The sequence below is a fragment of the Bubalus bubalis genome, chromosome 10 (assembly GCF_019923935.1).
Source record: "Bubalus bubalis isolate 160015118507 breed Murrah chromosome 10, NDDB_SH_1, whole genome shotgun sequence".
NCBI lineage: Eukaryota > Metazoa > Chordata > Mammalia > Artiodactyla > Bovidae > Bubalus > Bubalus bubalis.
Window position 1 is genome coordinate 88,753,474 of NC_059166.1, and position 14,938 is coordinate 88,768,411.

The 14,938-nt window shown below is 44.7% G+C and overlaps 1 protein-coding gene across 5 annotated transcripts in view; it reads right to left on the reverse strand.

Moving 5' to 3' along the window:
• Nucleotides 1-14,154, reverse strand: part of MYO6 (myosin VI) — a 155,838-nt gene extending 141,684 nt beyond the window's left edge. For 2 of the 5 annotated variants that reach the window (XM_025294855.3, XM_006061992.4), the window contains exon 1: nt 13,918-14,154. The gene's annotated coding sequence lies outside the window, so the exon portion shown is untranslated. Of the gene's footprint in view, nt 1-13,779; nt 13,802-13,917 lie in introns of those variants that run through there. The other 3 variants (XM_025294859.3, XM_025294858.3, XM_044924499.2) reach the window with 2 other exon arrangements.
• Between the last annotated feature and the right edge of the window lie 784 nt (nt 14,155-14,938).

Here is a 14,938-nt window from a genome sequence, read left to right on the forward strand (position 1 = left end):
GGCTATGGTTTTTCCTGTGGTCATGTATGGATGTGAGAGTTGGACTGTGAAGAAGGCTGAGCACCGACGAATTAATGCTTTGAACTGTGGTGTTGGAGAAGACTCTTGAGAGTCCCTTGGACTGCAAGGAGATCCAACCGGTCCATTCTGAAGGAGATCAGCCCTGGGATTTCTTTGGAAGGAATGATGCTAAAGCTGAAACTCCAGTACTTTGGCCACCTCATGTGAAGAGTGGACTCATTGGAAAAGACTCTGATGCTGGGAGGGATTGGGGGCAAGAGGAGAAGGGGACGACAGAGGATGAGATGGCTGGATGGCATCACGGACTCGATGGTGAGTCTGAGTGAACTCCGGGAGTTGGTGATGGACAGGGAGGCCTGGCATGCTGCGATTCATGGGGTCGCAAAGAGTCGGACATGACTGAGCGACTGATCTGATCTTAGTTGTGATGAATGACTGAAGCATATACACAACTTACTGACAAGGTCAAATTAATACTTCCTTCCCCAATAAGGTATCTGTAGGATGCCAGAATTTCTTCATCCAAAGTTCAACCAAAAAAAAAAATAAATAAAGCAAAATAATGCAACAAACTGAATCATGAGCAGATATGACAATGAGCTATCTTCTATTGTCAGACATTAAGGAGTTTTACAAAAGTGTAAAATAGTAGCCCTCTTTGCACTAATTGGTGTTTTGGAAAATAACTGTTTTTCATAAAACATGTCATTTCTGCTAAAATGCATAAATTTTTATTTGTAAACAGATTAAGTATTTTTAAAATTTCTAATACAGCAAATATCAATAAATATAACAGATAAGCAAAATCTTTACAGAGTCCTCAATAATTAAAGAGTGTAAAGGAGTCCTAAGACCCAAGATCTGCTGATCTAAATAAAACCTCGCCAAATCATTTGCTGGCAGTTCACACACTTGAGTCATTCACCATCTAGGAAGAGCAGTGGAGCATGAAAGAAGATACACACATATTATATAACCAGTGATGAACACTATAATACAGGCATGCTTCCAAAACAGTAAACTGGGAAAGCTACTTTCAAAGATTTAATTCAAGCAGGTTCTGAGACATGGGTAAGCCTGACTAAAGGCAAGTATTCCAGACAAAGGCCTGTTTGAAGTGGAGGAGGGAGATGCGAGAACCGGGATGTGTCTGGGGAGCAGGTCGATGGGGCCTGGGCACAGGACAATGGCCAAAGAGTGACGAGTACGCAGGTGAAAAGTGGGCCAAGAGATCAGTCCACAAAGAGTGTCAAATCCCACAATAAACGTCTGGACTTGCCAATGTATTAAAGCGGTAAACAGGGACTCTCACTGAGGAAGAGGTTATTACAGTCAGATTTCTACTCTGAAATAGAACTCTAAAGGCAATACACAGGGCAGCCCACAGGCTGAGGGCAAAGGCCAAATGCAGGGAGCCGTGCAGGCGTGAGGCTGCACCTGGTCCCGGGCAGGAAAGCGATGGCCGACCTTCACAGAGTGTGAGGAGTGACATGAGGAAAGGTGAGTGAAGTTCCGAGCGTGAACCACGAGCGTAAGGAGGGGATCGTAAGGGAAACAGGGGAAAGGCAGCTTCTGCCTGGAGGTGGCCTGGGAGGAAATATGTGAAATGGGAAGGTGTCTGTGAAGACGATACGTTCAGGGATGATTTCTATAGTTTATGAAGATGTCTGTGGAGCATCAGTTTGGAAAGGTGCTCAAGATAACACGGAAAGCAATCTGAGAGGAAAGCGGCATGAAATGAGAGCTGATATAATTATCAAAAATAAGAACAGCGCGAGTAGAGCAAAGTGCCAAGCACAGGATTTTATGAGACATGAACAGTAAAGGCATGGGCGGAGAAAATCAAGCAGCAAAAACTAGACCGCAAACGTTGGAGATCTGGGAGAGTGCAAGAGCACAGGCGCTGAGAAGGAAGAGTTCAAGGAAGACTTAGCAGCAGCAGCAGCTGAAAGAGGTTGGAAAAGAAGAACGATCTAAATGAGGCCACTGGATCTATTAACTAGGAGGTTACAGAGCAGTCTCTGTTGAGTGTTCAGGGAGAGAACACAGATTACAATGGAACTGGGTTCACGGCCTCATTAACAAGGTATTAGGTACAGGAAATAAATATTTTACTCAGGACTGCATGAAACCGTGTGTTCCAAACCAACAGTCTGTCCGCTTTTCAACCATAACAACTGTTTCATAAACTCTCACTCTAAACTTTATCTGTTATTTTTAGAGGATGTATTTCAGACTCATGTAAAACACTTACTTTGGCATTTAAACAGAACACTAACATTTACCTAATAAATTTTTTATGACACAAAAAGAATTTACTGTTGTGCTATATATTTAACCTCAACCTACTGCTTAAAAGAACATAATTCCTCGTCTAGATAAGCCTACTAAAGTACATTTTAGTACAAATACAACAAACAGCACTTAATAAACCCATTTTTTCAATCCCTTTTTATTAACAGTATCAAGCACAGTATGAAGTCAAACTCAATTGAGGCATATTCATATGAAATGTGTGTTTAGCCGGGTCTGTGTTTATACAAAGGTCATATGTGAAAGATCCAGACTTGTTAGTATAATCTGGAAAACAATCATTTGTTTTACAAAAGGATTCTTCCCTTTACAAAAGAAGTCACTTATTGGGATCCTTTAAACAAGCAGCTTTCCAAGGATAACAAAAAATTACAATTTAGTTATTTAACTTATACAAAACTTAACAGCAATACATTTGTTTAAAGCAAACTAATAAGGTAAGTGAAAGGGGTAGTGGTTAAGGAATTTAAAACAACATCTAGAACGGTTTAGCCTCTACACGCCCACAAGGTCTCCCCGGGCGGCCCTGAGAACAACAGGAATCAGCGGGTAGGGACACCCGAGCGCGTGGCAGAGGACCTACCCGCCCTACCCGCCCTGGATGAGAAACCACGCCACTGCTGCCCGAGGGTCAGGATGTTATCTCCCTCATTTAGACAGAGAAGGACACAGAGGCTTAATCCTCAAAGCTTCAAGTCTTTAAAAGAACGCACGAAAGAGGAAACTAACATTCTGAACGGGACAGAGGCTCAGATCCAGACCCCCTGAAGACGCCTTCAGCCCTGCCCCCACTCCAGGGTCACCTAGGCAAGTTGCTCGACCTCGGTTTTCTCTGCTACAAATGGAGGTGAGAAGAGCCACCTCACAGGGCCCACGTTAGAATGAATGAGGAAAGGACTATAGGGCTCGCAAAGTGGTGGCACGTCATGGGCCCTCAGGAGCTACCAGAACTGTGCTGTTGGAGAGTCATTCTGGGCCCACTCCTGCAATCATCGTCATGAGACACTGCTGTCTTTGACCGTTCAAGCATGCTGAAGTACTCAGGGGTCTGTAGGTCCCGAAAATAGTCTAGGTCAATGTTGTTGCCAAACGGTGGGATCGCAGAGAATAGGACTAAAGTGCATGAGATTCTGGGCCAGCTCCAGAGGCACACTGTAATAAACAGCCCACTTTCTGACAGACTGACATCCCACGCAGCTGTCAGGCTATCTCCATTTATGCTAATAACTCGTGAAAATCATCACAGCAAATAACTGGTTCATAAATTCCTAACTTACGCTGCACACCCTCCCCCCTTTCAAAAGCACACTCATCAGTCAAACTCATCAGTAGAATCTAGCTCTATAAAATACAAAATTCTGACTCAAATTTTATTCTCTGACTTACTGGGTTGGCCAAAAAACCATCTGAAGTGAATCTGGTCATATGCTCAAATTCATTCAATTCTCTTCCTCCCCTCCCCCTCGCCACCACATCTGATACAAAATCTTTCTTCTCTGTCCATGGAAATTTCCCAGGCAACAAAACTGGAACAAGTTGCCGTTTCCTCCTGCAGGGGATCTTCCCGATCCAGGAACCAAACTGGAGTCTGCTGCGTCTCCTGCACTGACAGGCAGATTCTTCACGACTAGCACCCCTGGGAATCTCCAAACTAATACAAACCTCCTCATTAGCAGGTAGATACAAAACAACTATTTTTACACTTTAAAATAGTTTTCTCCATCATCTCAACAGCCAACACAAGTCAGAGTTCTGTTTGCAGCCTCAAGCACAACAGATACATAAATCATCTTGCTCTTCTCATCTTCAACTCAATAATTACAGGCCAGAAACACAGAGAAAGTAATTCATTCCCTCGCAATACACACACACATGCATACTTTGTTCTTCCCCAAAATACCAAAAGGATAACAGACAGCAAATCATGCCCACAAACCAAAACACAGCTGTTTCATCTAATTTTAGAAAAAAAATAACAAGGAAAGGGAGAAAAGTTCTCTCTGGAATAACTCAATCCTCAAATCAAGGAAATTCAAAGAGCATAACAAGGAAAAGCCAACAGCCTCAATCCTTCCCTGCGGGATACTAATTCTATCAGCATCAAATCAAAATAAACAATATGCTTTCAGAAGATTTCACAAAAGTTTGAACTCGTTCCTTTCAGAAAAAGGCTCACTTACAGGAAAAAAAAAAAATCTAAATATATGATTTCCAAGCACAGGTGTGATTTTGTTTACCCCAAACCTGTTTATTTTTTCCACCATACTCTTTTAAAGATAAGCTGAGAAACTTATTTGTTCCCCCAAACCCCCCCTCCCAGTTATAACATTTACATAGACGTACCGTTTATTTGTATGTTAAAGTTTCATACCTAGGTGTTGGTTACTGATTAATTTGGTCTTTTTTTGGAAGCTGTGAATAAGACCCAGTCTGCTGCTGCTGCTGCTAAGTCACTTCAGTTGTGTCCAACTCTGTGTGACCCCATAGACATCAGCCCACCAGGCTCTCCTGCCCCTGGGATTCTCCAGGCAAGAACACTGGAGTGGGTTGCCATTTCCTTCTCCAGTCTAGTTGCTGCTTAATCTGAATGAAATCTTGGACTCTTTCCCCTGGAACCTGTAAGAGGGGAAATGTAAATTATTCTAATTGCCTTGTCTCGAGTAATGCTCATAAACTAGTGACCTTCACGCCATCTCTTTAAGGCGAGAAATATTTTTCTTTAGTAATCTTCAGGAATCTATCCAAAGTGAAGAACAGAGGTTTAAACTTTTAGCCACAATTCAGATTAACTAGGTAAAGTTGGCATTAGCAGAAGGCAGCTGTGTAACAGTACACTGTGACAGATTCATACAGAAATTTAATGTGTCTTTAAAAGGACTTGGGGAAGAAGAACAATTATTTCACAATAGTCCTACTTCTATGAACTGTATTCTGGTGTTCCTGCTATCAGTCCAAGTGAATAGGAAGTATAAATTCCAGAAGGCAAAGGACTTATCTTACCAAAATATTTTAAACTTAATCAGTAAAAGATCTTTTTTTTAATGAAAAACATTCATTCTATCAAACCAAGACTACCCAATGAAGAAAATTTCAGAAAGGCTAAGGCATAACGACATATGAATTAAAGTGCTATATGTTAACCTGCCTAGGTTATGTTTTTCATCAGGCTGTATGGATCATTAAATTTCCTAATTGTTTGATTAAATGAAAAAGTATTTTCTAAAAGCATGTAAAAGACAGGTAGTCTCAAGTACTTTGCAGACGCATCACAAAACTAGAAATTATTTAAAATGCACCAAGGCAATGCAACAGAATCCCAAAGTTTCCAATTGATGCCTGAGTCGTTCCACTGCACCCCCTTCCCTCTTCTGCTCCACTCCTGCCCAAGGCTCCCTACTCAGAGCCATGCTAACTGGTCTCCCCAGCTGCCTGGTAACGGAAGCCACCGGCCAAGACCCAGAAGACAGAGGACGCCGAGAGCCCCGGGAACCTCCCTGCTCCCCGCCTTGAAGCCTGGGCTCCCACCTCCTCGAGGCCAGCTCTCTACTCCCAGGATCTCTGGAGAACTGAGGGCTTCTCACCACTGCTATCCCCTGGGTACCTCCCCACTCCATGTTTGCTTCTAAGCCCTGCAAGTCTCTTCGCTGGCACCATCCAGGATGGAATCTCTTCCTGCTGGGACCTCACCTACTGTGGCTAACAAGCCCAAGACTGGTTATTCAGAAACAGTGCATTATCTAAAGAAATCCAGCTAAAAAGTTTAAAAAGTTCTTAAGATTTAAATAAGGATTATTTATATAATACTGCTGTGTGTGTGTGTGTGTGTGCACGCACGTGTGCGCTCAGTCATGTCTGACTCTGTGGCCCCAAGGACTGTAGCCCACCAGGCTCCTCTGTCCATGGGATTCCCCAGGCAAGAAGACTGGAGTGGGTTGCCATTTCCTTCTCCAGGGGATCTACCCGATCCAGGGACTGAACCCAAGTATTTAATGGCTCCTGCACTGGCAGGTGGCTTCTCTACCACCAGCTCCATCTGGGAAGCTCCACTACTATTTGTATAGTCATTTAAAAATTAAACATGACCAGCTCCCTTCCAAATGAAGCTGGTTAATAAGCTGAAATACTCTCTACAATTAACGTGTGAAATTTAACACTACATTGTCCTCTCAAGATAAATGCTGTGAGCTCCAAATAAGCTTAAATGAAAAAAACAATCAATGGAGAGATTCTGGTTGGTAACCGATATTTCACTTCCTTCTACCACATGCTGCCTGGTTAATCCAAGCAATGTTTTGGTGTTATTGCCAACACACTCCCAAAGCAGAGGATGAAGAAAAGGTGTCAACCAGTGGTTCTCAAATTTTGGTGCACAAATAAATCAACTGAGAAGCTTATTAAAATGCCATTGCTCACACCCCACCCACACCTCTCTGACTTGTTTTTACTAGTTCCCCAGATAATTGAGGTGTGCACCTGTTTTAAGGTCAACCCTTCAAGATTTCACCTGAATCTCCAATACATAGCTTGTTTTTCCTTTTGGATGAACATTCCATGTTAAACATGGGGAAAACCCCAACGCAGTAACAATAATACTGTACCCTAGCTATGTGCTTTCTCTGTATTAGTGTCTAATCCAGTCCTCATGAGAACCACACCAGGTAGGTAATACTGTAGCCTCCATCTGACAAACTGAAGCCCAGAGAAGCGAAGCCATGTGACCCTGGTAACAAGAAGCAAAACCAGGATGCCCTCCCCTCTGCCCGCATTCCCACTTTGGGGCTGGACAAGCAAGCCCTTTTCACAAATGCAACTCTGGAGCCTGGGGGCTGGAATGAAGCGGGTCAGGGGTCAACAGTAAGGCAAACAACAACAACAACAAAAACCCACCTTGTCCCTGCTGCTGCTGCTAAGTCGCTTCAGTCGTGTCCGACTCTGTAAGACCCCATAGACGGCAGCCCACCCTGCCCCCCCCCCCAACTCCCCCCACTCGCCCAACAAGCTCTCCTGACCCTCCGCGCCCACCCCTCACTCACCAAGCCCTTCCCCCTGCGCGGTGTGCCATGACTTGCGGGCGGCATGACGCAAGTCTGTCGACTCTCGCCACGTGAGCGGCTGCGACCACACTCTGAGGGCGGCAAGGGGTTCAGTCCCAGCTTCACTCATACAGGCTGGGAGCTCGAGCCAGTTTAACACGCCTATGTCTCTGTTTCCCAAGACACAAGTCACAATGCCAAGGGCAATGAAGCGACCCAGTGATTATCTGAGCTAAGGTACACACAGCACTCGTCTGGCAGTACCTACACACGGCAAGCGCTCAATAAACAACAGCTGCCATTAAAATTACACTTTGCCAACCCTCTCTCCTCCCTTTACTTTTCTCTCAGCCTTGTTTCCTGAAACTGTGAAAAAAGGTGGAACATAGTAGTATTTATCAAAAGTCGACTGGTAACAGGGCTGTGACTCAGGGGACTGAAGGCCAGGAATAGAATATTTTAGAGCAAATGAGGCTTTCAGTAGCCCTCAAATTGCACCACTTTGACAACTATTTCCCAACTTTAGGGTCAGCCCTGTTAATCACATACTAGAATGAAGAGTCTATAATTAACTTAATTCAAAACAACAATAAAATGTCACTCAGTACGAGGACTTGGTTTTAATTTATCACCTTAACGACACTTAGAACCATGCCTCCACGTGATAGACACTCAAATATTTGTGGAATGAATGAAGGCATATAGATACCAACACAATCACACCTTACAGTTCATTAGTGAGTCTTTACAAAAGCAAGATAACCATCAGATCAATACCAATGTGCCAAGTCATAAAATTTATTTTCAAAATTTCCCCAGAATACTTTTCTCCTTTTTTAAAACTAATTGCAGTTTTCTCTTAAAAACTCTACAATTAGATAACTACCAACACTGACTCCATTAATCTACTGAAAATGTTAAAATGTTAGAGTAGTTCCATAATAATGCATCATGCTCGTCTTCCACCTTACATTTAAAAAAAAAAAAAGGAAGAAAAAGGAAAAAACAATTTGTAACTACATATTTAATAATTATCACTTTAGTGATCCTGATTATTCAGAATTTTCTGACCCATCTGACTTAAATCCATAAAATGAAATAAGTCACTGCTGAGAGGTTGATGAGAAGAACTGACTCATTGGAAAAGACCCTGATGCTGGGAAAGACTGAAGGCAGCGGGGAAGGGGACGACAGAGGATGAGATGGTTGGATGTTATCACAGACCTGATGGACATGAGTTTGAGTAAATTCACCAGGGAGTTGGCGATGGACAGGGAAGCCTGGAGTGCCGCAGTCCATGGGGTCGAAAGAGTCCGACACGACTGAGCGACTGAAATGACTGACTGAAAGGCTAACCCCAACTAACACCTAAGAGCTAAAAGACCTGGAGGAGGGCGGATCTATGGGAATATGAGGGCAGAAGGTCCAATTCTCAGGGACGCTCCTAAGCAGCCTCCCATGTGGCCCTGATCAAAGCGCTGCAGTGGCCGTTGGGTTTGTTCAGGTTTTCCCGTAAGATGGTAGGAAACACCAGAATGCACGTTTTGGCCAACCCAATACTTTTTTTTTTTTGGTCTCCATTTTCTCATCTGAAGATTAGGAATAAACTTACCACATCTACTTAATCAAGTTTCTCTAGGACCAAATGTACATAAACGAATTCCAAAACGGGAAAGCGCCACACGTGTAAGGCGCTCCCTTCCGAGGTAAGCGTCTCCAGGTTTTAAGTGGATGCTTCTCGCATCTGCGCCACGCTTTCTGTACCCTAAATCCAAAGATCTGCCAGGAAAGGGAAGAACCAGTGCCCATTAACAGCTGTATTTAGACACAATGGACCCTCAGTAAATACTGGTTGGAAAAGGTGCTCATCCATAAAGCACCTTTAGAATAGAAGTATTTTAAATCTGCGATATGGAATACTTTACCGTGTACAGGTTAAGCGGCAGGTTACCTTCAAATAAAAGAACAAGTGACGTAAGGTACGTGAGCGATGCCTGTGGTTCTGCGGGAGCGCCGCCTGGCTTTGTGCACATCACTCGGCAGGCATGTGAATATGACCCGAGGAATGTGCCTAGGTATTTTGGTTTCACTGGAAGCCTGCTTTGTGAATAGAAAAGGCCTTCCCCTTCTCTCTGATACTAGCAAGGTTTCTAGCCGGATCTGTTCTTCCGGTTTGACTTCCCATGCTTCAGTACTCACAGGGAGAACTCCTGCAGACTTGTGGTCATTTCTCAAGCCACTGTATCATTCTTCAGTTCAGTTCAGTTCAATCGCTCAGTCGTGTCCGACTCTGCGACCCCATGAATCGCAGCAGGCCAGGCCTCCCTGTCCAACACCAACTCCCGGAGTTCACTCAGACTCACGTCCATCGAGTCAGTGATGCCATCCAGCCATCTCATCCTCTGTCGTCCCCTTCTCCTCCTGCCCCCAATCCCTCCCAGCATCAGAGTCTTTTCCAATGGGTCAACTCTTCGCATGAGGTGGCCAAAGAACTGGAGTTTCAGCTTTAGCATCATTCCTTCCAAAGAAATCCCAGGGCTGATCTCCTTCAGAATGGACTGGTTGGATCTCCTTGCAGTCCAAGGGACTCTCAAGAGTCTTCTCCAACACCACAGTTCAAAGCATTAATTCTTCGGCGCTCAGCCTTCTTCACAGTCCAACTCTCACATCCATACATGACCACAGGAAAAACCATAGCCTTGACTAGTCGGACCTTTGTTGGCAAAGTAATGTCTCTGCTTTTGAATATGCTATCTAGGTTGGTCATAACTTTCCTTCCAAAGAGTAAGCGTCTTTTAATTTCATGGCTGCAGTCACCATCTGCAGTGATTTTGTATCATTCTTACACTACTCAATAAGAAAAAAGAAAAAAAATTCATCTTTGAACACCATAATTAGGAAGATAGCCTAATAGTTACATTTTAAGATTATTAACAGTCCACTAAATGTGTCAAATAAAAGTGTAACTATTTTAAATGCAGATGGTCCTGGTTCCTCTTAACATTATATATGCCTCAAAAACAGAATTAAGCTTATTATCAAAAACAGAATTAAGCTTATTAAGCTTTAGTTAGTTCTTGATTATCCACACACACACACAAAAGCAGATGTGTTACAGATCATCCATTAATAATTTGCACTTAGCCCTTGGATGATGGTTTTGTATTTACAGTTGAATATGAGTATCTTCCAGATGCGAAATTCCCCGCAGTTTAAAACAAATAAACACCTGTAACAGAAGTCACCCAACTCCGCCTTCCTACCATTTTTCTGCTCATTTACTCAACCACATTCTACTGCCGAAATGACTCATTTGCTACAGAAGGTGGACTTTGTGTGCTCATTTTTGTTCTTTATGTCTATTATAGCTCAAGGGACATTCCTGAAATAAACACAGGCCAATAAAAAAACTGTTCAAATCGAACAGGTCACCATTTAATCATGAACTAAAAACCATTTCTCCCCTTAGTATTACACAGTTAATTATGTATTATTTAAAAGGCAACTGTATTTATGGGCAATAGTCTACCTCATTTTTAAGTTCTAACCAAGAATATTATGCTGTTCATTTTAGCTACAATGAAAACCAGTGCTGCATTACAGTCTGATTCTAGTTCCTATAACCCACCAAAATTAAAAGTGCACAATACGTGTTAATATTCTGGAATTTACCCCCAAAATGATAAAGCAACATCATATCACTGTTTAAGGCTGTCCACCTAAGAAGGAAGAAACAGAATTCAAAGTTAGTTCCACAGGCCCATGTCCAGTCTTTCTCAACATCACTCCTCTACACCTCCTTCAAATCTGCAGTTACATTCTTTAGCACAATACCAGTTCTGCAGGTTTACCAGAACAGTCTACCAAATGCACCTGAGATCAAGGTAACCTGCTCTGGTGGAAAGGTCCGAGGTTTCACGGTCAGAGGACTAGAGTGTGCATCCAGAATCTCTCAGGAATTGACAGGACCTCATTACCTTGAGCAAATATTTAATCTCTGAGCCTAAATTTCCTCAAGGGACAATTTAGGACAGGTGGTGCTAGTGTAAAGAATCTGCCTGCCAATGCAGGAGACTCAAGAGATGCAGGTTCGATCCCTGGGTCAGGAAGATCCCCTCGGTAGGAAGTGGCAACCTGCTCCACTATTCTTGCCTGAAATATTCCATGGACAGAGGAGCCTGGGGGGCTACAGCCCATAGGGTCACAAAGAGTCGGACACAACTGAGCACCCGAGCGCACACACACACACAAAACCACCAACCTTGAAAATTATTTTGTAGATCAAGTTCCTCACTGTTCTGCTCATGACAGATGCCTAATAAATAACAATTTTATCCTACTAAAGGACCAGTCACCAATTATACTAATACCAAATATCTCATAAGGATCACAGATAAACTGTATGAAATTTATTACAGTTATCATACTTTTTTTCAATCTTTTACTTAAAATGTTTTAATATATAGAAATAAAAAATTCACAAAGGTTAAATATCCTTGTAAAACTGACATTTGACATAACAGACATGGTACTTTGATTATCAGCAGACTGTAAAGTTTTCTTAAAAAAAAAGTCTGGGGTGCTTATATTTATTCAAACCTCATGGTCATTTCTTTAAAATGTTATTTAAAAAGCTGCGTTTTATTGGGAGATGGGGACTGACGCATCTACACAATTGATACCATGTACAAAACAGACAACTGATGGGAACGCACTGTACAGAACAGGGAACTCTCCTTAATGCACTGTGATGTCCTAAATGGGAGGGAAAATCCAAAAGAGAGGGGGTATATGTATATGTACGGCTGGTTCACTTTGCTGTACAGCAGAAGGTAACACAACATTGTAAGCAATTATACTGCAATAAAAATTAATTAATGAAAAACAAAGAAAGTTGTATTTGAGAATGGGGAGACAGCCGGGTTATCTAAACAATGGACTACATAATCTACCACAGTCTCCAGGCAAAGTCACAACAGGATGAGAAAACGGCCTCAGCTTCTCTCAGATTTCCTGGCCACTGTTATTTTAAAACTTGATCACACAAACATAAACAGAGGAAAAAATCCATTTCAGATGAGCTCCACGGGTTACGACTTATGGTATTTTTAAGCCTGCATGAATTTACATTAAATTTTGCAAGAGCTTATTACATTTTTCTTGTCCATGTTTCCAGGCACTAATGAAAAAACATATATTTTATACATAGTTTAAAATATTATATAGAGAGTTTTTAATCATCATCTTTTCTTGAAGTTGCTCACCACTTCCATTACTCCCTCTTAAAGTCAGTTTTTGAACATTAAAATGTAACTTAAAAACCAACAATAAATAGCATGTCACACAGAACATACAAGTGCAACTGGGAAAATGTGCGTAAGACTAAAATAACTTTTGTTTACCACTATGCAAGTAATTAAGCTGGATATTTAAAAGTCAATGAGTTATTTTAAAAGGTTGCTTTGTTTCAAGCTCTGGCTATAGACCAAGTTGTGGTGTTACTAAAATTAATAATAAAAGACACCAAGGTAATTTTTTTCAGTAAACAATTTGCAATGGCAAACCACAAGCCAAGGAATCTAAGAAGTTTAGTTAATTTGTAGAGAAACGTCCTTTTGCTTCCAACCTTTGTACCATGACCAAGTTCAAAATTCACATTTTATGGTGTGAACAGTGTTCAGCTAAATCTTAAGAATAACACTTTTTAAAACTCTCAAACCCTGACGATACTTAGCTATATTGCATCTACACGGTCAGAGCACACCAACCAGGAAAACTTACTTAGCATGAACAGCAGCCTATTAAATTGGGGCAGTGTTCCTAGCTCCTTAGATCTGTAGATTAGGATTTATGCATTCCTCCACTACATACTTCACGCCAGATAAAATGTAACACTTTTCCTAAAACTATATGGAAATATTTCTGATACGGATGCTCTACTAATAATAACCCTCTCAAACTACTTCCTTATCCCAGAGCTGGAGCAATTTTAATCGTTTTAAAGAGTTTTGGAAACTAACAAATATGAAAAGCTCTTGTTCAGTAGCAGATACATAAATTAACATACCCAAAACACTAGACTAACCGAAGACTAAAAATGCAACTTTAAATAGTCCCAATCCGGGCTCCTATATGATTAATAGTAATAGCAGCTGATTCTCACATCCCAGAACAAAAAGCACTCTTTCTGCACTGAATTTTAAGCTCGTGGACGAAAGAGAAAACTGTCACGGAGAGTCCAGGTCTGAGTTGGACACCTGAGTGCTCTGTTTCAACCTGGGAGCCAGAGATGATACACAAAGGTATCTTAGTGATGATAAACCCATGAAAGGAGACTCTCATTGTCCTGTGGAAATGAGACCCAGCCCTGAGCTCCTGGGAACCGCCGCCGCCGCCCGGGCCCACTCATCACCTGCTTCACCCTCGGCGTCCTCGGGAGAAGAACCGAGCCGGCTCTTCGACCCCGGGCGGCGGGCGGAGGCCTCGAAGCGAGGCCGGGTTCGGACAGCGAGGCTGCAGACGGCGAGGCGCGGGCGCCCCGGACACTCACCGGTGCGGACGCGAGGGCAGGTGCGCGGCGGCGGGGCTACCTGTCGCCAGTAAGGCTGGTGGGTGGGGTGCGGGGCTGACGAGGGCGAAGAGACAGCGACGGCGAGCGCCAGCACCAGGACGGGGCGGCGGCGACCGGTCTCCGGCTCGCTTCCTGCTCGGACAGATCCCGGGTCCGTCTCCACCCGCCGGCCGGCGCCCTGCCGAGTCCCCGGCCCCGCCGCGCGCACGTCACGGCTACGGAGCGCCCGAGGGGGCGGGGAGGCCGCGGGCCCGGCGGGCGGAGCGGGCGCGCGCGCCGGGAGTGGGGGCGCGCGCCAGGGAGGGGGACGCGCGCCGAGAGAGGGGGCGCGCGCGGGGAAGGGCGCGCACACCGGGAGAAGGAGCGCGCGCCGGGAGGAGGGGGCGCGCGCGGGGAAGGGGGCGCGCTCAGGGAGGAGGGGCGCGCGCGGGGAAGGGGGCGCGCGCCGGGAGGAGGGGCGCGCACGGGGTGGGCGCGCACCGGGAGAGGGGGTCGCGCGCCGGGAGGAGGGCGCGCGCGCCAAAAGCGGGGGCGCGCCCGGCGCAGGGCCGCTCCGCCCCTCAGCTCCAGCCCGCGGCGCCGAGCCTCCCGGACCTGGTGGGCGCTCGGCTGCTCCCGGAGGAGCCGCCCCTTGCCTGGCCCGGAGCCCTAGTTCCTGCCCCCGCGAAACCGCCTGGTTCACGGGGCTGTGGTTCCCGGCGACTGCAGAGCCCCCTGCGGACTGTGGGTGCAGGGACGGTGCAGTCCGGCCGCAGCAGGAATCAGTTCCCGGACGGAGAAAGTCGTTCGGGGACAGGGCGAAGACCCTGAGTTGTGGAGAGGACGGGGGGAACCGGGCCGCTTGGCAGAGGCGGGCGGAGGCGGACTGTCCCGCAGCCCCGGGCTGAGCTGCCCAACGAGAGTGGTCACCTCCCAGTGCAACAGACTTGCTGTTCTGCTTTTGGGAACGGGGGTCTGAGATGGAAATTTTGCATTTCTTCTGCCCTTCTGCCACCGCCGT